The 22,454-nt window shown below is 44.0% G+C and overlaps 1 long non-coding RNA gene and 3 other non-coding genes across 10 annotated transcripts; 2 read left to right on the plus strand and 2 right to left on the minus strand.

Annotated features, from left to right (window-relative positions):
* Positions 1-1,594: 1,594 nt before the first annotated feature.
* On the minus strand, positions 1,595-13,128 carry LOC117802194. Of its 7 annotated transcripts, none has more exons than XR_004625248.1 (5): positions 12,735-13,128; positions 9,850-10,331; positions 6,464-7,917; positions 2,758-6,289; positions 1,595-2,051 (listed from the first exon to the last, which is right to left on the minus strand). It is a non-coding gene; the product is annotated as an uncharacterized LOC117802194 (long non-coding RNA). The 7 variants fall into 7 exon arrangements; XR_004625245.1 differs by lacking the exon at positions 1,595-2,051 and having other exon boundaries at positions 2,513-3,693; positions 6,035-6,289; positions 12,735-13,126; XR_004625247.1 differs by lacking the exon at positions 1,595-2,051 and having other exon boundaries at positions 2,513-3,693; positions 6,153-6,289; positions 12,735-13,125.
* Positions 13,129-15,835: 2,707 nt separating this feature from the next.
* On the minus strand, positions 15,836-15,909 carry TRNAI-AAU. Its single transcript has one exon. It is a non-coding gene; the product is annotated as a tRNA-Ile (tRNA).
* Positions 15,910-18,016: 2,107 nt separating this feature from the next.
* Positions 18,017-18,090, plus strand: TRNAT-AGU. The gene has a single exon. It is a non-coding gene; the product is annotated as a tRNA-Thr (tRNA).
* A 3,322-nt stretch (positions 18,091-21,412) lies between these two features.
* TRNAV-AAC lies at positions 21,413-21,485 on the plus strand. The gene has a single exon. It is a non-coding gene; the product is annotated as a tRNA-Val (tRNA).
* Positions 21,486-22,454: the final 969 nt, after the last annotated feature.

Genomic DNA, 22,454 nt, shown 5'->3' on the forward strand with positions numbered 1-22,454 from the left:
ACGCAGGATAGGAATGAGTTAAGTCAAAACGATACAAACTTGAACAATTAACATTGTGCTTTATCATAGGGGTTCTCGGAATTTAGTTATCGAGATAGGAGGGTTCCTACAAAGGTAGTCTCTCTCTAGGAAAAAGATAAGCTTGCTTTTCAAAGGCTAGTTCAGAAGGAGGACTCTGGAGCAGATTGCCCAGATCTAGATAAGTCATCCCCTTACCTGAGACCTTGAGAAGGGAAAAGTTCATGGACACGTGGACACTGCAGCCCAACAATCTTGTCTCCCAGTTCTGGCTTTGCTACATACTCTCCCTGAGCCACAGTGTCTTCGTTATTAAGATAGAGATAATCTCTTAATAACTGGATTGTGAGCAGACACACAGGCACATGCGCACACACATGCACACACATGCGCACACGAGCAGATGCACACTCATGCGCACACATGCGCACATGAGCAGACACACATGCACACGCATGCGCACACGAGCAGACACACATGCACACACATGCGCACACGAGCAGATGCACACACATGCGCACATGAGCAGATGCACACACATGCACACACGAGCAGACACACATGCACACACATGCGCACACGAGCAGATGCACACACATGCACACACATGCGCACACGAGCAGACACATGCACACACATGCGCACACGAGCAGATGCACACATGCGTACACGAGCAGATGCACACACATGCACACACGAGCAGACACACATGCACACACATGCACACTCATGCGTACACGAGCAGACACACATGCACACACGAGTAGACACATGCACACACATGCGCACACACATGCACACGAGCAGACACATGCACACACATGGGCACACACATGCACACGAGCAGACACACATGCACACACGAGCACACACACATGCACACACATGCACACACGAGCAGACACACGCACACACATGCACACACGAGCAGACACACGCACACACGCACACATGAGCAGACACACGCACACACATGCACACATGAGCAGACACATGCACACACATGCACACACGAGTAGACACACATGCACACACGAGCAGACACACACGAGCAGACACACACACATGCACAGGCACATGCATGCACGAGCAGACACACACACACACATACACACTGTGTGTAGCACAGCGCCTGGTCAGTAGTAAGTGCGCAGTATTAGTTCCTTTGCCCTTTAAAAGAAAACCATTTTCTTCCTTTACAAACTGTCCTTAATGAAAATGTTCTGGATTAATTTCTGTAGCTTTTAAAATAGTCTAGAATTCATTTCTCCCTTCTCTAAGAACTGTTCTCTCATCAACACCTTTATCAGTGAAGCACCTGTGTGGGATATTCTCAGTGGAACAGACAGTTGGCAGTGTCTCTTTGGTCTCTAGGACCCGTCTGCTGTGCCTTCCACGGCAATGGTTTTGTATGTGGTAGGGCCACGTGGTTACCGCCCTTCTGGTGCACCAGACGACCAGCTAGCAGAGTGAGGACGACCTCTCCCCCAAACACAGAAACCGTGCCCACCAGCCACAGTTGCTGAAATAACACTGTGGGGAAAAAACCACCAGTCACAACACTTCCAGAGGAAAGAGGGCTTTTATTAAAACTTAAACTTCACAGATGGGGCAAGGGCTTTGTTAAGGACAAGGAAACACCCCGTAAAACAGGCACCCCAGTGAGTGCAGCATTGTCGAGATAATGGCAAGCAGGCCCCTATGCAAGGCTGCCTATCTGCTTCTCCCGCACACACAATTCTATCTCCTTCCCTTCCTCTGCCATGAAACAGACCTGTGGTCCAGGGCTCCGGAAGGATAAGTGAACAGAACAAGGGGAAGAAGTCAGCTCTTTCCAGAGTCAGTGACACTGTCTTTGGGGTGAGTGGCTGAGGAACCCCAGTCACGGGAGGAGAGTCTTCATTCTTTCATGCCTTCTGCTCGGTTTTAGGCTCAGTGTTGTGTCTTCTAATGAAATGGTATCCATGTGGTGGGGTCGGGATCTTAAAACTCCGACAGCTTCCAAACACTGGGAATCGTGAGGCAGAAATCTCCTAAGAAAATAACTATACTGATGATTCTGGCAAGGACAACTCTAATGTTCAAAGAGCGTAACTGGACCAAAAACTAAAGTGCAGGTTACCCACACACGTTTTTGTTATCATCCCACAACACCTCCGAGCTGACTTCCCAGTCACATGACTTGGGCAGAGACACAGGGTCCTGTGCTCAGAAGAGCCTCATACTTGCTTTAATGCTCTGCCATCAGTGTCTTGAAATTGTTAATAATTTTTGAACAAGAGACTCCACATCTTCATTTTGCACTGGGCCTCACAAATTATATAACTGGTCCTACATGTTGTCTTCTATTTCCCGTTGTCAAAAAAAAGGAAACAATTCTTTCCCACATTCTGCATTCTACCCCCTTGTTCAAGGTATGTTTGTTGCAGAGAGTTCGCTTCTCAATCCCAATTTTGGGGTTTTACACCACAAAGCTGAATTGCAGGAAGAAATCAAAAAGGAACAAAATTTTTAATGTAGGTCACTGGACATTAGGATGAATTCCTGGACAAGCATCATAAGGGACACCAATGCCCAGAAACCAAAGAGGAAAAGGAGAACGTTAGATAATCGGCTGTGGATATAACTTTCACATGTTTGAGACTAAGACAAAAGAAAAGGGAGATCAAAGAAATGAGCTTTATCCACTTTCTGGGAGGTTAACTCACCTTCCTCCATCAGAACCCAATGATCACTCACCAGAGACCAGGACAGGCCAGAGCTGGACACGTTCACGAAGTAAGGAAACTTATAAGTGACTTTTGGTGGATCAGGTTCCTGAGACACTTCCAAAATTTGCATGTAGTGCATAAATAATGAGAGGAACACAAAAGTACCTGCCAACCCAAGAAAGGGGCAAGACAGGTCTCCTGATTAGCCTACGCCAGGCCTCCAAGGTTCCGCTGTCAGGTCATGATCACTGAACCAGAATCATGTCATTGTTACTGCCCCTCACTTTCCTCTGCCTCCTTTGAGACCGTGTGTTTCTCCTAGACTTTTCTTTTCCTCTGTACTCTCCTGGACAGTGTTTAAAAAGCTAATCAAGTGAAAATCCCACCCTAACCCAAAGCCAAGACCTTGCAAGTTCATTCCTGCCTCTCCTTCCCTGTGATGATGAAGATAAAAGCACAGGAAACATACTGTTTCTGGGTCTCAGGGAATAACTGAGGGAAGACCAGCAACAAAAAGTTGGAACACAGTGAGAGGAGAAGGGCGCTGATCATGAGACCTCCACCCAGTATGAAGTAGGCTAGAATCAGGGAAGATGACAAGAGAGAGTCTGATAAGTTCGTCCTTTTTTAGGGTCCACTCCCTGGTTTTCCAAGTGCCCAAGTGTACAGGGAGCACAGCAGGTGTGGGTGGGCACCAACGGGAAGGAGTGGCGGGGACGGCGAGGGGGGAGGAGGCAGGTACCCGAGGCTGCAGGTTAAACCAGGACACACTTGGCTTGTGTTTGGGCACCCAGCACATTTGACTACTGTAGTCTTCGAAGGGCGTACTGATGAGGATGTTGGGATCTCCAGGCAGTTCTATTTCCACCCAGGAGGAGACGAGGAGAGACCACCACACCAGGATGGTGGCCAGGAAATGACAGGTGAGGATCACGTCTCTCTTCAGTTTCTTCATCCTAAAGCACTGATGGAAAGGGAAGACGTGGGGAGGCATTTCCCCACACCCTCCAGATTCACTCCTCATCCTTCAAAGACAATTCCTAACGATCCCTCATTCCTAACACTTTCTTAAATCTCCCATTCTAGCCCCAGTATCCCCTTTACAGTTTAGCTCCCTATTTAACAAGTACTGTAGGCCCACAGTGTGTCACGCCTGAAGTTCTGGAACATTGCCTCCTAATGTCTCTCCCAGGCTCCAGCCATTATTGCCACCATTCCAGCCTCCAGACTGACAGCCCCTCCCCCAATAACTTTATCAGGTTCTCCCCCACTCTTGGAAGCCCCCTAACATCTCCCTGAGCACATCTAATGTAATCCTTCGAATGACATCCAAGCCCTTCCTTAATCTAGCTTCAACCTATCTTTGAGCTTTATTTCTGTCTACTCCCTCCAAAAATTCAACCTCTCTGCCAAAATGTGTTCACCACACTGTTTCCCAAATCCTATACGGGCAAGTGTTTCTCCAATGGGCTCCATCTAAACCTTCTGTCCCATTGCCCACTAAGTACCATCCAAATATCTCTCGTTCACTAAATAAATGTCTTCACCACCTACTATGGTGTCTATACTGTTCCAGGTGCCTGATACTGGTTTGCAAACAAGTATGGTTACCATATGGAGATACCCCTAGAGTGGTACAACCCTTTGCCTTTGCTCAATCCCATCTACTAGGTCCTCCTGCTTCCCTCTTCTCATCAGCCAGTATAAATCTATCCTTCGAGGCCCAAGCTTGGGTTGAAAGCTTATTCAACCACATTGGCCAAACTGTGTTCACCCTGTGTGGATACATATGACAATGGCTGACTGCCTCATTTCATAGTCAATCACGTATCACTTCAAGCGAGGAGGCCAGCATGGTGGCTGGAGTGGGGTGGAGTGAGAGGGGAAAGTCTAGAGGTCAGAAAGGAGATGGAGGCCAGATTGTGTAAGATCCATCAGGTAACATTAAAGAATTTGGTGTTTATGCTAAGAAGCCATTGGAGCAGAGGAATAAGATCAGGCTCACATTTCTATGGATTCGATTGGTTGTTGCATTATGATTAGACCATAGGGCACGGGTTTAAGCAAGGAATGCAGGAGCTACTGGAGTAGTGATGCCATATGAGACGATGGTGGTTTGGAGAATGTTCTTGGTTGAGCAGGGCATTAGCAGTCTCATACTGGGCTTACTGTGCAGGCAGAGCCATTGGACTTAGTGATGAGATGAGATGTGTGAAGGCGATCGCCTTCCTGGACACTAACATCACCAAGAATTACGACAGGAGTAGTATCAGAGAGTGAGAGTGATCTAAGGACTTAAATGTTCAAGGAATGAGAGGAATTATTCCAACAGTCTGTACATGACAGCAAAACGAAGGAAGAGTGGTCAAGTCTAGGAGAAAAGTTTCCAGATTAGGTGTTTTTATGGAGAAGGGAGGACAAAACAGTCCAGAAGGGGCAATGAGGAGCAAGAGGGAGACCTACCCATCTCCAGGCCCAGTGGTAACAAAGGGTAGGGAAGAAAGAGCAGTTGCTGCTCAGAAGGACTGCAAGGCAGGCAGGGTCAATAGGAGAAAGCCAGATGAAAGGAACAGTCAGACAGACTGAGAATATAGGTAATTTATCCTGCTTGCTCATTGGTGGGACCACTTAGTGACATCATAAAAGTGGGGAAATTCTTATGGACCCAAGATTATGATTTAATCTGCCTTTATGAGCACAGCAAATGTTCTCAGCTTTCTTTGGCACTCGACACAAAGCCATCCTTTGTGTCCCTTTTTTCTGCTCTAGAAGAAGGAAGAAACTCTATGCTCAGGAACAAAGTCTAGAGGTAATGAAAAGAGAGGTCAGGGTCACTGAGTAAGTGGCCAGCAGCTGAAAGATTCTGGGCTGGGAGTGGGGGAAGGTGTAATGACATTAGGGTGTGGAGAAGACTCCTGGACCCCGGAGCTGCGGGTGGGTGGAGAGCATCATGGGCCATTCACTCTGCCAGCTTCTCTCTCCCCACTAGGCAAATGAGATTCAGGGCTCCAAAAACTACAAGGCCAAGGAAAAGATGGGATCTCTTAAGTGTCCATACTCCCATGCTGGCAGTTCTGTGCAAGTGTAGTTTATAATTAATATCCAGTTCTTTGCTCAAGGGCCGCCTTTGCTCTCCACCCCACGTGACAGAACACTCCTCCTCCTTCTCTGTCCATGTACTCTGCTTTATTTTTCTTCATAGCTCTTATCTACCAGAGATACATTTTTGTTTCCTCCCAGTAGCCCATAAGGTCCCTGACCTTGTCTGTTTCCCGATTGCCTAGAACAGTCTGGCATGTAGTCACCTGTGCTCTTTGCTGAGTGATGAAACCATCACAGAATCATGGCCCCAGTGCTCAGAAAACCGTAAATGCCAAGTGGAATATTCAAAACTGGAATGGTCAAGAGCTAGAGCTCCTTTACCGCAGAGCTAGTTAAACTTCCAGGATGGTCTCGCACTCTCAGGAAGCAGTCACTGGAACTACGGTGCTAGCAGGGATAAGAGCCCACCACGAACGCTCCGGCCGTACTCCAAGAGCTGGATGATCCGTCACGGTGCACTGAGAAAAACGGATCAGTGCTATTTCTGGAGCAAGATGGGCTGTAGGAAGCCATGGACCTCCTCATTCCCACAGACACACCAATTTAGTAATAATTCATGGACAGACTCCCTTTTTGAGAAATCAAAAACTAAAAGGCTTCTGCAACCTAGGTGAACACAACATTCGACTCACCCAAAGTGGTAGACTTGGGACACACTCTTGCGGGGTCTGCCAGCGTGTTCATCATCGCCAACACACCTCAACGACGACCCGATGAACGGGATACACCACGTTAACGATAAAGGATAAAAGTCACATGATCATCTTAACAGGGCAGAAAAAGCATCTGATAAGATTCCACAACATTTTATGATTAAAAAAAACTCCCAACAAACTGGGTTTAGAAGGATGTACCTAAACATAACTTAAGATCAAATATGAGCCCACAGCTAACATCATTCTCAAAGATGAGTAAATGAAACTTTTCCTTTAAGATCAGGAACAAGGCAAGGATGCCCACTCTTGCCACTTCTATTCATCGTAGCAGCAGAAGCCCCTCAGAGCAATGAGGCAAGAAAGAGAAAGAAAGGGCATCCAAATCAGAAGTGAAGAAGTAAAATTATTCCTGTTTACAGCTGACAAGCAGAATGACGTCAAATTAAAAACCTTCTGCATAGCAAAGGAAACCACCAACAGAGTGAAGAGGAGAACTACAGAATGGGAGAAGATATTTGCAAACCCTGTATCTGATAAGGGATAATTCTCCATATAAGGAACCGCTACAGCTCAACAGCAATAAACAAAACCAAAAGACGAATAGGTCAACAAAAAATTGGGCTAAAGACTCGAACAGACATTTCTCCAACAAAGATATATATGTACATGGCCCCACGGGTACATGAAAAGATGCTCAGTGTCATTAATCATCAGAGGAATACAAATCAAAACCACAATGAGATACCTCACCACACCTGTGAGGATGGCTATTATCAAAAAACCAAGGACCCCCCCCCCAAAAAAGACAAGTGCTGGTAAAGATGTGGAGAAAATGGGACACTTGCACCCTGTGGGTAGGAATGAAATGCTGTAGCACTTATGAAAACAGCATGGAGTTTCCTCAAAACATCAAAAACATACCGTGCTCCAGCCATCCCACTTCTGGGTATTTATCCAAAAGAATCGAAACCAGGATCTGGAAGAGATTTTAGCGCTCCCGTGTTCACTGCAACAATGTTCAGGATAGCCAAGACGTGAATACAACCTAGATGTTCAACTGCATTAAGAAAACATGGTCTATGCACACAGTGCAATGTTATTCAGCCTTAAAAAGAATGGAATTCGGCAACATTCGACAACATGGATGAACCTTGAGGATAGACTAAGTGAGATAAGCCATTACAGAAGGACAAATACTGCCTGGTTCTACTTACTTGAGGCATCTAGCATAGTCAAATTCACAGAAGCCAAGAATGGAACAGGGGTTGTCAGGGGCTCGGGGTCAAATGGAGTTATTCATCAACAGGCACAGTTTCAGTCAAGAATGAGTGAGCTCCGGAGATCTGCCGAGCAACGCCGTACCTACAGCCAGTGCTGATGTACTGCACATTTAAAAATGTGTTAAGAGGGCAGAGCTCATGTTAAGTGTTCTGTGGAAGGAAGGGAGGGAGGGGAGGGAGGAAGGAAGGAAGGAAGGAAGGAAGGAAGGAAGGGAGGGAAGAAGAGAGGGAGNGAATCAGTGTAGTCATGGAGAGAAGAAAAGCAACCTAGTGCAGACACAGGAGAAATTACAGGAGGATGTGGGGCCAGCAAAGAATGAAAACAAGCTGAATACTTGTGATTCTAAACTCATTTCCCCTCATCTGGATTACACAGAACACCCTTTGGAGGTTGAGGCCCAAAGTCCTGAAGTGGCATGAAGGTTAATCTCTTGGAATTTAAGAATTTGGCTGTGACTATTGCTACCAGGACAAGGTGTCTACTGAACTTAGGGCATATTCAGAGTATTTGAATCTTTACCTAAAACTGTGTGAAGAAAAGGTTAAAGATGACACAAGATACTCAAATAATCCCCTCTCAGAGGTGTATATTGACACAGAGTACAATTTGTGACTTGCAGCTTAGCTCCATGTTCTCTGCAGATACACCTACTTTCCAGGTGAGAAACTTAAACTGAAGTAATGTTTTACATTTTGTAGAACATGGCGACAATGATTCTAAGAGATCTCTTAGTACCCTTTAACTTTCAAGCTGGGATACGTGCATCCCTGGGATACACAGACACACTTCTCAGGGAATCCACCTGCTGACCCTGGGCTTCCATGTAGACTCATCATCACTGATCTGCCTGGAGCTTCCTGCTTTCCCACCTACCCTTTTGTCACAACCCCTCGCCCACTAAGGACACAGGAGGTAACTCTCAACCATCTCAAGTCATACCCTTCATGTTGCCCCAAGACACAAAGCCTCCTCAAAGCATCTGACAACGGGCTCTAAAATAATGATGTCAGTGAGCAAGACAAAGGCCTTCCACAGCTCAGGTGGTTTCTCACATCTGCTTTCAACAAAAGCGGGTCTAACCTAGTCGTCAGCAACAGATTAACAAATTTTTGTAATACATAATGTGATTTTGGCATGTAATACAGGAGTCCAAATAATCAGAATTGCATTCCTACTTCAAAAATCCTTGAATTCCTACCTACTTATGTAAACTGATATAATCTCTCATATCTATAATAATGAAAATTGACATAAAACTGATGTTGAACTTTTCTCATTCTTGCAACAAGGAATATTGATCCATAGATACATAAATTCATTAGAAAATCTTAGCAACATCCATCTCATTAACAGATGCATTTGCAATTCGACTTTATCTGTTAACTTATCAAAATATATAATACATTCACAATGAATTTGATTTTATACTAATAAAAATCATAATAACTTAATACAGAAAATAAATTTACTCTTAAAGCTGTGAAGGTCACTGAAACTTTTTTTAAAAAATATGAAATTCACTGTTCATACTTTTTTGGTGCAGAGAAGTATGACAAGGTAGACCAAAAATAGCCATGCTACAACAGAATTTCCTTTTGTGGGGTAGGGAAATGAAAACACAAGTTCAGGTACAAAGAGGAGGATATAAAATTTCAAATGTTAGAGGAAAATTATTTTTTTTAAATGGATAATAGTCTGTTTAAAATAATAATCACTATGATACTTAGATTCCATTGGATACATTTAGGAGAGTGATGGAACACATTTTAAAATGTCATAATTTACAATGGACTGGAAATAACATTCTTTACCATTGCTTAAACTTATGATGTAAAATTTCGTATGTGCAAGGGGGTGCATTATTTTTCAAAGGGGTACTAGAGACCACTTCTCTAGAGCAGGAGTTCTTATCATGGGATGTAATGTAGTCATTATAGACACAGACCCAGTAGTTAGTCTTACTGGCTGAAGGACATGAGGCAAGTGACTTAAATTCAGCTCAGTCTACTTGTCTGTAAAACGGGTATAGTACCCTGTCTATAGAGATAAACCTGTCAAACTTCAGCATACATTGGAATTACCTGGAAGGCTTCTTAAAACTGACTGCTGGGCCTCTACTCCCAGAGTTTCTGATTCAGGTCTGGGGTCAGGCACCCAAAGTTGCACTTCCAGCAAGTTTCCAGGTAGTGGTGATGCTGTTGGCTCAGGAATCACACTTCTGAGATCTTTCGGTCTATCTCCGAAGATTGTTATGAGGACTGTAAAAGTTAATACATAACGTGGTTGGAGCTGCAATAGCACAGAACAGGTGCTAGTGTTTACCAGCTGGTATCACCAGTTAGGACTGAATTCCCTGCAATGGGAAAGTCTACCCAGTGGGTGACACAGAAAGGAGTGAGCACGTCATTTAACAAGAGGTCCTGAGGTAAAGCTTCCAGGGCTGGCACCACTGGTCAAGAATGGCATGACGTTCCCAGGCATCTTCTGTCTTCTTAACTGTCTCTGTCCTGTGGCTTTCAGCATCACAGACACGTAATAGCTGCTGTCGCTCCAGGAATCTTGTCTGCGGTCCAAATAGGAAGAGAGAAGAGCAAAGTTCAAGGTAAGGAGCTGATGGAACATGCTAGCCAAGTCACCCTGTACCTTTACAAGGACTTTATTTTTTTAGAGAAGTCACTCCCTTTAAAAACAGGTTTCTTTCTGGAAGCCCCTCAGAAGTGATTGTCACTTGAATTTCAATGGTCAGACCCAGGTCACACGTCAGCCACTCCAACTATAAGGGAGTCAGGGAAGAATTTTTGGCTCTCTAGCTACTATGGTGCAGGAAACCAAAGGAGAAAGGGGTCTGGATAGAAAATACAGAGCATCAGCCTGTAGACATTGGCCACGGGTGAGTAATTCAACTCCCAGCCCCTCTCCCCTTGCTGGAGGTTGGGGAGGGGGCGGTAGAGCTGACAGTTCCAATCCTCTAAACTCAAAATTGGTCCCTAACCCTATTTTAAGTTACTAGGAGCTTTCCAAAAAAATCACTTTATCAACATAAACTCAGGTGTGGTTGAAAGGGGTTTGTAGTGAATAACAGAAGATACTCTTTTTTTTTTTAAGATTTTATTTATTTATTCGACAGAGATAGAGACAGCCAGCGAGAGAGGGAACACAAGCAGGGGGAGTGGGAGAGGAAGAAGCAGGCTCCCAGCAGAGGAGCCTGACGCGGGGCTCGATCCCATAACGCCGGGATCACGCCCTGAGCCGAAGGCAGACGCCCAACCGCTGTGCCACCCAGGTGCCCCAGAAGATACTCTTTTTACATTTACCACTCTAAAGATACTTCAGGAACCAAAGGGTAAACACCAAATACAGGAAAAGATACCCCTCTTATTCTAGTCTCTAAGGAAACTACAAAGATTTGGGGAGCTATAAGCCAAGAACCATGGATAAAGACCAAAATATATATTTATTATATTAGCATAATAAATAGTTTATTCATACATAAATAAGCTATTACTAAGATGGTGGTAAGTGGAGAAAAGTAAGTGTAGTGTGCACTCTAACATACAAGAAAGAGTGAAAATAAAAACATAGATTTGTGTTTGCTTGTATATTCACAAAGGAATTCTGGAGAGACAGCTAAAAACACTAACAAAGATGGTTACCTGTTTGCTGTGGTGGCAACGGAACAGGGTGGATGGGAGGTCGGGTAGGAGGGAGACTTTACTATGTACCTTCTTTAGTATTTTGATTTTGAATCACATGAATATATTATGTTTTTCAAAAAGTAAATTTATAATAAAGATGTTTTAAAAATTGAGAGACTATAGCAGAAGTACCCCATTGGCTTAAAAGTAAACAACACAGGCTCTGATGTCATACGAAGATGAATTCGAACCCTTGGTTCTGACGCTTACTAGCTATGTGATCTCGACCTATTTAGCAAGTTAAACTCACTAAGCCCCAGCTCTACACGGTGTAAACGCATCTCTCCTGCAGGGTTGTGAGGATTAATCACAAAATAGTTGTAAAGCTGTTTGGTAGTAGCTGGTACAGAATTCCTCCCTGTGTGTTCTTACAACTACTGCAACAGAGCAAAGCTCTTTTGAAGGATTTTTTTCAGATCACTGGAGCTTTTAAGAACATCGCTCAATTTTCACCCTAACTCCTGATAGAAAAGACACTAAAATTCTCACTGAGCTCTTATCAGTGCCAGAAAATCCTTACATGGACTCTATTTTTGCTGAAGAAAAACCTGCTTAAACAGAGAAAAAATACTGCAGAGTTCTTCACCTTAGACAAAGACAGAGATTTCCTTGTACTGCCCGCTCTTAGACCCGCTCTTTCCTTGTACTACGGGGCCGGTAAATTTCACCCGGCGGACCACACACACGAATTAAGAGCCGGCTGAGCCACCACGCCTCGACTAGACACAGTGTCAAAGAACGGTGTCTGCCCAGAAGGAAGAGGGAGACGCACCTCTGGGATCCGACAGGAGCCCCGGGTTCCCGTCGCCGTCTGCACATTAACACTGCTCAACAACTCCAATCTCCACTGATATCGAGGTGGAGGCAGCCTGTTGAGGTGGACGTACTGCTAGGACGATCCCGTCCCCGCGCCCCGCCCCAGGACAGTACACCTCTCACACTTACTGAGGCCCAGAATCATTAGTGCTGCCTTCCAGGGGATGGTTCGGCAGAAGATGCTGTTACCTGAGCAGTAACCTCCAGCACCTGCCGCTCCAGGACCGAACCCCCCCCCCCGCCCCCAACCCCACGCACAAACAGGGACGTCCTACGGTCCGCAAGGCCAGGCGGCTCCAGGCGGACCTAACCGGTGGGGAGCGGCCAAGCCACGGCCATCTGCTGCCGGGCCCGAGGACTCTCGCTGCACAATCATCCGCTCCGTTCCCGCCCGAAGGCCGGGAGCCCCCGAAGCCAGCAGTGTGCCGCGGGGGCAGCTCTCGTCGCGGACCTACGTTTCTGGACGCGTCCCCCCACGTCCCGCCTTCGTCAGGTGCCAGGCTCCGAAGCCAGGCCCTCCTCGAGCCGCCTCAAAGCCCATGGCGGTCCTGCTCTCCTCTGGACTCGGGAAGCCGGTTTCCCACTCCGCGGGAGCTCACGTCACCGGAAAGGCGGCGAGCACAGGGACCTCTCGGCTCCACAACCCGACGGCTCGGCTTCCTCGCGGGCGTCATTTCCGGTCCGCTCTAGGAACCTGGGAGGGCTCTGCGCCTCTGTGGTTGGTTCGCGAGGTGAATGCTCCGCCGACGTTTCCCACTCTCCTGCTGCCTCCGAAAGGGGCCCGGAGGGCTTCGGGTTTGCCCGAGAATAGTATCATAAACCCCATAACCGCATCTAACACGTTCAATAATTATCAACTCATCTATTTCCAGCCCTCATTCCCCCTACACACTGAAGTAAATGTCAGACACGAAGCTCCGTACCTTCAGCTGAGCCGGGGTAGGGTAAGGCGAGTCGGCGCCTGCCTTGGGCACAAAATTTAGAAGGCTTACCAAAAACCTTAGCAAAGAGGAGATATTCTAAAGCGGTTTAAAAAAAAAAAAATCAATGCAAAAGATCCATAATGAATACAATATCCAAGTTTTTAATAGGGAATCAGTATTACTGATTTTTCCTTTTGTCTCAGGGTCCAATATAACCCGCACAGGACTAATACTCAAGTACGTATCCCTAAAAGATAAGAAAAAAAGTATGAATAAATAAAAATAAAAGGTGAGAACTCTGAAAGAAAACCTAATCATAAAAATATGATCACATCTAAAAATAAAAATAAGATTAAGTATTCAATTACTGTTCAAATTTTGCCACTTGTTTTACATATTTTATAAATGAGCCCTATAATATATAACAATTATATGTAGATATTATAATGATAATATTCTATATAATATAGAATATATTACAAAAAGCATATATATAGATAGATTACACATATACTTTTTAAAAAACAAGTCTTTGGACATACATGTCGCTTAAGTTCTTTGAATCTATAGTTTCTCTCTCTTTCCTTCTATTTTTAGTAGAAACTTGACGTTTTCCACAGTCCGAATTTTGTTTCCTGGGGACTTTTAAGAATGCACACATCAGAAAACTCCAGTCGCTCACTCCAATGAAGAGAAGCAAAAATAATCTTTCCTGCTGCCCTTCTAAGTTATTGATATGAGTCCCTGTAACAAAAGACGAATTAACAGAAAAACACACAACTTTACTTAACCTGTTTTATGTAACACGGGAGCCCTCATAAGCCCAAAGAAGCAGGTAGAGTTGCAAATGCATATACTGAATTGGACAAAGGACAGTAAAATCAGGAAAATGTGATGAGCCAAAGGGGCTGGGGCTAGGTAGTTAATTGGGTGAAGTGACTAGGAAGATTAGGGTTAATTTAATAAGATTTCCCTGAGCCTCAACTTTCTATCCTTGAGAATTAGAATGTGACTCTTCTCCTGGAATAAAGAAGACATCTTTCACATGGGAATTTTATCTCCTACTTTTAAGAATCAGAAGAAAGTTTGGAGTGGTTTTCTTGTATCTGCTGCTTTTCAAAAGCCTTTAGCTAAAAATGATCATTGTGCCAACGTGTCATATTTTGGGCTGGCATATTCTGCCACCCTCTACCAGCTTCTTCCTTATTTCCTAATGACAAAACCCACAGATCAGCCAACCTACCTCACAAAAAGCAGACTTTTCAGCTGGACTGCCTGAAGCTTGAGATGATTCCAAGACTGAATGGGCACAGGAGGCCAGAGCACCGGACCCTTTTCCTTGCCAGCTTCCTTCAGCCACACAGGTCATCTGTCTCTACAGTACTGCATGTTCACTTCCTTTTAGAGCCTTTGCAGTTGCTGTACTGATGGAGAGGAAGAATTTTCTCTACACTTCAAGTTTCTTCTAGCTGATCTCAGAATTAAATTTACATGAGACCAATTAACAGGAGGAAAAAACCCAAAGTTTAATTACGTACACATAGGGGCCCAATAATGAGCAAAATTAAAAGCTTCCTTCCACAAGGAAATAAATATTTGTTAAAATTGTACATAATTTCCTTTGATTGTTAAACAGTTTGGGAGTCCATATTCAAGCCTCTAAATGTGATATGGCCAAAGAAAGAAAGTGCTTTGTTCACATTAGAGAAAATTAAGGATATCATTTCCACTACCTCCTCCCCTGGGTTGGAAAAGCCTACACTTTGTACAATGTTGAGAAGTTTCCAAATTCAACTTCTGGCTGCAGGACCAACTCATTTGAAAATAAGCTTTAATTTTGACAGTGTACAAAGTAGAAATTTCAGTTAGAAATACTCAAGGTATACTAAGAAAAAAAGTGCAAATGCAAAACAATGAGTAAATGATTATCTTTTATGTGAAAAAGAAGAAAAATAATAATCAATATAAATATTTACATATGCATGCCTTAGTTAGGAAAACCAATAAGGATAAATGAGAAATTATGGACAGAGTTTACTTAGGAGGTGATGGTGAGAAGTGGGCTGACCAATAACAAGGGTGAAAAGAAAACATCTCCGTTTATCTTTTTAAAGTTTCCTTTTGAAACACATCAAAGTAGGTATTACTTATGCAAAAAAGAAAAAATTATGTTTCAAGTTACTTAACCCTTTCATTTCAGATAAAGTGTGAAAGTGTATAAAACAAAGATCATTCTTACTATTAAAGTTTTGGAAGATTTTTTTCTCATTTTTTAGTCTTTTTTTCTTTTAGACTGAACTGGGGAATGCAGAATGACCCAGAAGGAGTGAGATAAAGGGTGATTCCACAACTGGTTTTCAGAGGAAACTATCAAATAATTCAGGGTTTTTTTCCCCTCCAAAACAAGTTTCTTCACCGGAAAACAAAACGAGACAAACGCTGTCTGTTGTTCCTGGTCGCCGGCCGAGCTGCCCTGCTAGCGAGGTGCAGGATAACCTGGGCCTGAAGCTGGTTCTTAACTGCGTCCATCTGAGGGACCAAGGCTCGCAGCACCCAAGTTCAGAGATTCGTTGACCCCGCCAAGCCCGCCCTGCTATTACTCTCCGCGCGCAGCGCAAAAGCACCGCGCAGCTTGGCCCGTACGGGGATCGAACCCGCGACCTTGGCGTTATTAGCACCACGCTCTAACCAACTGAGCTAACCGGCCAGGACGCTTATGGCCATCTGTAAAAGACACTAAAAGAGCATTCCCTTCTTGATCTTGGGGAAAAAGAGAAAATTGTTCCTTTCTTCGCGTCCTTCCCTCTGGAGGGGTAGATGGGGGAGAAGGGAAGGAAAAAGTTCCATATTCTGCCTCAAGGGATCGTGCTTCTTCCAGGAAAACCTGAGAAGATTCAGGCCAACGTCCGGCAGCGAGACCCAGGTGCCTCCCCGCTCCTGGGGCCTGTTCGCGGCAGGTCAGCTCCGCCCGGACGCTGGGGACCCGGGACCCTATAGCCCCCGCTCGCCCGCCCCGAGTCCGCCGCGGAGTGTCGCGGCTGTGGGGCTGCAGTGCGGCTCCCCGGACGCGCGGTGGCGCCCGAGTGCGGGGCTGGCGGCGGCGGCTGCCCCAGAACCGCGGTGGTCTCCGAGGAGTTTCTGACCGCGCCGGGACCCGCGGCACAGAGCCAGGACCCCCCAAACCAGGACGAGGTCTGTGGGAAGCAGCGCGTGTCCGGAATCAGGGAGAAACGCCAGGACTGAGAGGGGAGGAGGAGGCGAGGCGCGGGTCAAGAGGCTCAGGAGCACGGTGGGAAACCTCCTAGGAGGTGCGCCCTCTCCAGCCGGCGCCTGGCCCACCTGCCGGCAGGTGCCCACCCAGGGAGGGGCCGGCGGAGCAGCCAAGTCCTCTCCTCCTCCGCTTTCGCGGCCGCGTTCTGCTTCTCCTCTTCCCACCGCGGCTCTTTCTGAGCTCGGGTTCTAGTGTTCAGAAGCTGATCGGTCTGTGTGCATTCTAAAAACCTTTACTCTCCATTTGTATATACATCTGTGCACATCTATCTGTGTATTATATGGTCTTCTTCTGCATACGCACTATAGTCTCTAAGATGTTTAGTACTGGATACTCGCGTTTTTTCCTAGAAATGAGAATCATATTCTTTGACTAAATAAATTTGCCATTTAGTTTCTAACCTCCCATTTCAGGTACTTGCATTTAATATCATAAATTATTCTTCTGGTCCCTGAGCACGTTTTAACTAACTTTATACATCGCTTGAACCAACTAGTCGGTGTTTTCATAACTTTTTGCTGTCGTTCTGCGGCGACAATTCTGTAAGGTAGACAATTCATAGGGTAGAATATTAATATTACTACCACTCTTGTTTTGCCAGGGTACTCGCTATGGTAAATGATTTCTGAGTCTGGGCCACATTCAGACTTACTTTGACCTCTAGAGATCAAAGTAGGCACCAGTCACTTGCCTTTGATCGTGGGTCAGTTCCCTGGGAAACAGACACGGAGATGGTGGTTGTGTGCAGGTTTATTGGGAATGCTCTTAGAAGCAGCAAGTAGGAGAGGGTAAGGGAAGCAAGACTGGGAAGAGGCAGGAGCTGAGCTCGGTGTAGTGTAACAGAGATCTCAAGCTGATTCTCAGGGATACTGCATCCTGGAATGGCCCTTCAAAAACGTCCTGCATTGAGGCCAATAGGAGGAGGAGAAGCCTTTATACTCTTCCATCTACCAGCCTTGGATGGGGGCACCCCCAATGGTGGGTGTAAATTTGGGCAAGGTGCCTCTTTGTTGAGGACAGTTCCCAGAGACCCACCCAGTTGTGAGCCATAGGCAGTCAACATTTCTGAAGTTGAGAAATGAGTGCCACCATCCTTGAGCGCCATCCGACAGGTGCAAACATACCCTCACAGTTCTTTTGGCAACCATGTGTCGGACACGTGCTAATCTTTGACAGATAAAATGTCCTTTTCCACACTAATAGAGGAGAGCGCAAGTGTGGTTACAACGAAATGGTGGTTAGTAGAAAGTCAATTCATTTTTCCTTTTGGGTTCAACAAAGGGCTCTGTCCCTGCCGCCAGAGTTTATAGTCTAGTGAGTCTAGTGGTGTCCACATTGAAACAATGATCCAAGAAGAGACAGTCATTTCAATTTAGTCCCCATGTTCATCCTTCCAAAAGAACATTCTTCTTTGGTTTTGACTGAGACAATGTCTATTCTTTCTTGTTTTTGAAACATCTGGTAAACTAATTACTAAGTTTGTTGCAGTGGAAGTGTGTGAAATCATACTCAAATGAGATGTAAGTGAGGGGGGTTTGTGCCTGGCTCCGTGGCTTAGCTGGTTAAAGCGCCTGTCTAGTAAACAGGAGATCCTGGGTTCAAATCCCAGCGGGGCCTAGCTTCCTACTCTGTTTCTGGCTTTTGTGATTTAACCTCCTATGTTTTCTCTAGGTGCGTAGGAGCCAACCTGAATTTACGCAGGATGACTCTTGAAATACTCAGGCTTTTGAGAAGCATTTCCAATACATACACATCATTGGAGGACACAGTATTTGTGCTAGTCATGATAATTGCAGTAGGTTGCCTAGCTGAGGATTGCCCCTCTGCTCTACCACTTGAGATCAAGTGAGGAAATGAACCATTTTGAAACCATGTGCCTTCAGATATTCTTTGTATTACTAAGAAATTACTGATTACTGAGAAAGGGTTAACTACCTTCTTGTTGGTTGTTGAGCATCTGGGAAGGCAAAGATGTTAGAAAAGGATTTTTTTTAAAACTCCTTGAAGTGGATTGGAATCTAACTGATGACATCCTGTAACTCCCGAAAAGCTGAGCGGTTAACAGTACTGAATGATAAAAGGTGGTTACTCTGTAAGACAATCTTAACCATGGCCTGGACATTCACAATTGTGTGTTTGCTGAAGGGAGTTCTTTCTCATGGAAATACTATTTCTTTCCTGACTTAAGTTATTCTTTACTCAGACCACCTCCCCTATTAAGTGTTCCCTGGCTTGGGATCCTCAGACAGACAGCTCCTCTTTCGTGCTGTTAGAACAGGCGTGCTGTTGTCTCAGGCCAGCTGTGTGGTTCTTTCTTCTCCAAGTCTGCTCATTGGTTAAGTTGGGCACTGGATAGTTTGGTGAATTCACTTGAATGAAATGCCCATTAAAAGTGAAAGGTAAAGTATGGCGATGATGAGAAATGTCAGGGAAAGGGAAATGGTTAGGAAGCATGTCCACTTGGTGACTAACAAAAACTTCAGGTATGAAACAAATGTGATGACCACACTGTGGATAACTACTTCCAGAAATCATTACTCTGCAGACTCAGCTGAGATCTTCTGGATTCATCTGTCCCTGTTACCTGTTATCACATTTTCTTCTGTGTATTGGGATTGTTTAATGCTGAGTCTGCGTCTTCAATTCCACGTACACAACATCAAACTCAGGAGTGCCAAACACTCTCAGATGCTTTACGTTCTTGAGTCTTGCACCTATGCCACAATGGCAACTGGAAGTATCTCGAGCATCTTGGCTCTTTCCAGGGCTGATGTTTACATCTTGACTCATTGCAGAGTCTCGAGTTGATCCTTCATCCCTCAAAATTTCTTCATCCCCTCTAAACATCTTGGCTGCCTGCCTGGAGCTGATCTCCCCAGATATCCACATCTAAGACAGATCTCGCCCTAGCTTCAAACTCATATTTCCACCTCCATTTGAATTTCATATAGGTACACTAACATGGTTCACCATGAACTCAACTGACATCAATCCCATTGGAAACCTGTGGTTAACCTTGATTCCTCCCAACTTCAAATCATCCGAAAGCCTTGTTGACTTTGCCTTCAACATGTGTATGATGTCTTTTCCTTCTGTCCTTCTATTGCTCCCTATTTGGGTCTTCAATATCTCTTCTTGACCATAATCTATAATAGCCTCCTCTTGTCCCCGCCATCTTCAAGACCGGGCATCAAAACCATTTTCAATACAGTGAAGTTTCTGGCTTAAAATATAAAACATCTTTTCCTCCTTAAAATTTCCCAGTTTTAACCCTCTCTTCTTTTCCTAATATACACATGTAAACTTACCTATTTCCCTCTAAGCACTGTTCTACTTGCATGTACTTTCATTCTTTTAGTTAGAATGTGGGTTATTTAGACGTGTGGTGCTTAAGTTTCCCTATATCCAAGAATTTTCTACTTACCTTTTTGTTATTGACTTCTAGTTTAATTCTGTTGTCAAAAAATTTTTTTAGTTATTTTAATCCTTCAAAATTTGTGAGACTTGTTTGATGGCCCTGTTTTGGTAAATTTTTCATGTGCCCTCGAAAATAATGTGTATTCTGCAATAGTTAGGTATAGTTTCTTATAAGTGCTAACTAGGTCAAGTTGATCAGTTACTAGCTGTGGTTCAAATCCTCTGTATCCTACTTATTTCCCCTTATCTTTCAGCCTCTCATCAGCTATTCAAAGGGGTCTTTAATTGTTGTGGTTGTACTATTTCTTTTTTAGTTTTCTCAGTTTTGCTTCATGTAAGAATTAATAAGGCTTCTTGGTAAATTGATCATTTTATTGTTATTGAATATGCCTCTATCTTTATTCTTACTTTTTACCTCGGGGTCTACTCTAACTGATATTGATATATCCACCCAGCTTTCTAATGGTTCATGCTTTCAAGGTGTATCTTCCCTCACCACTCTGCTTTCAACCTGTCATCTTTATTCATCTTATGTGTCTCTTGTAAGCAGGGAACAGTTGGCTCCTGTTTTTCTTTGTTTTATTTTACTATTTAACCTGCCAATCTCTGCCCTTTAATTGTGTGTTTATCTCATTTACATTAAATGCAATTATTTATATTTGAATGTAAGTCCATCATCAAGTTATTTGTTTTCCATTTGTCCCACTTGTTTTTCGTTCCTCTTTTTCTACCTTTCTTTGATTTAATATTTATGATTCCATTTAACCTTTGTTTCACCTAAAATGTATTCCCTTTTCCCTCCAGCTGCTTTTAAGATTTTTTTAATCTTTGGTTTTCAAGCAGTTCAGTATAATTTGGGTAGTTACAATTTTCTTTGTGGTTATCCTGGCTGTCATTTGCTGAGTTTATTGAATCAATGAGTTGATGTGACTTTTCTTTTTCATTGAGCTGTGTCCTTAAGATTAGTGCATTTTAATTATGTAAATTACATTTTGATTTTTTTTTTTTTAAGAAATCTTCACTGATGACATCTACACTCCAAGAATTAAAGGTTAGGCTCCAACTTCTCTCCTAATATTTAGATTAAAATATACCCTCCCCTCTTTGGAAGGCACGTCCCTTATTTTCTCTGATCTGGCCTACATATTCCCATTTAATCTCATTTATTTCCATGCCCTGCCTCGAACCCTTGGATACCCTCCCACCACCAACATCACGCACACTCCGGTTCCCAAGGTCAAAATCCCTGTTCTAACCTCTCTGCAGCATATTCATTATACTCTGTTCGTCTGTGAAGTCTCAGATCTGATGTCATTTTCTCTAGAAAGCCATCAGGGGCACTGCGGTAATTTCCAATTTTTTGACTGTTCTAAATAGGCTTCTTTGAATGTTATAGTAGATATATTTGACGAACGCATTTCTACTGGTATACAATAGTGTTAACTTCGTAAAGGGAAATCTCCAGGAAAAGGACGTGGGGCATCAAGAAATACTTACTTCTACCAAAATAATGTTCAATGGGGTTTCCGTAGTGTAGTGGTTATCACGTTCGCCTAACACGCGAAAGGTCCCCGGTTCGAAACCGGGCGGAAACAGCTGATTTCTTTGCTTCTGAACTTATTTCCTTTTAGACATGTACTTGTACTTTCCTTTGAGAGTCTCAGACTTAAAAACAAACGTGAATATTTGCGACCCAAAATATGCCACTTTAGCACAAGGCTTATTTTGAGCTGAGATCAATTAGGGAAAAGCAAACAGGAAGGGCTCTCTGTCTTCCTCCTGTCTGCTTAAAAGCAGGGCATAAACATCCCTTTCTGAAGGTGTTCCCCTTCCATCTCTAACACCAGAGGAAGAGAACTACCCTGATCACTAGAAATGGAAACTCAGCGCCAAGATGAGTCTGCAGAAACAAATCCTGCTAAAATAACCCCGGCTTCCGCTAGTTTCCCCATATAGTTACCTTCCCACAAATATTGCCCTTAGAAGCTCAAACTCCCCCTTTTCTTTGTCTACCCTCTTCCCTACAATGTTGTTAAGATGGTATAAAAGATTTTGAGTCTAACTGCTTCTTTGGGTTCTCACTTCTTTCCTGGGAAGCCTTCATGCATATTAAATTAAAATAAAAAATATCCACATCAACAAAATTTGTAAGCTTTTTCTCCTGTTAATCTATCCTTTGTCAATTGGACTCACAGGCTCCTGCTGCAAACCTAACAGAATAGAGGAAAAATTCTTCCTCCTTACATATGGAAATTGTGAATGTCAGGGCATTGGGAATTTGAAGAAAATACACACGTATCCAAAAAGATATTAAGGAAGAAGCATGTAATGTGGAGCTGGGAGTACTTGCATTTAAAACCATAATTCACATGGTTCCACACAAAATAAGTAAGGTACAGAGTGTGCTAAAGGACCATGAGTGATATGGAGAAAAATAAAGCAAAGAACAGGAAGGAACACTGGAACGAGGGGAATGTAGGGTTTAGACATAATGTTCAGGCTGTGTTTTCTGGTGAGTTGATATTTGAGAAAGTACCTGAAGTGGGTAAGGAGCTGGGTCATAC

This window comes from Ailuropoda melanoleuca, chromosome 5, assembly GCF_002007445.2.
Source record: "Ailuropoda melanoleuca isolate Jingjing chromosome 5, ASM200744v2, whole genome shotgun sequence".
Classification (NCBI taxonomy): Eukaryota; Metazoa; Chordata; class Mammalia; order Carnivora; family Ursidae; genus Ailuropoda; species Ailuropoda melanoleuca.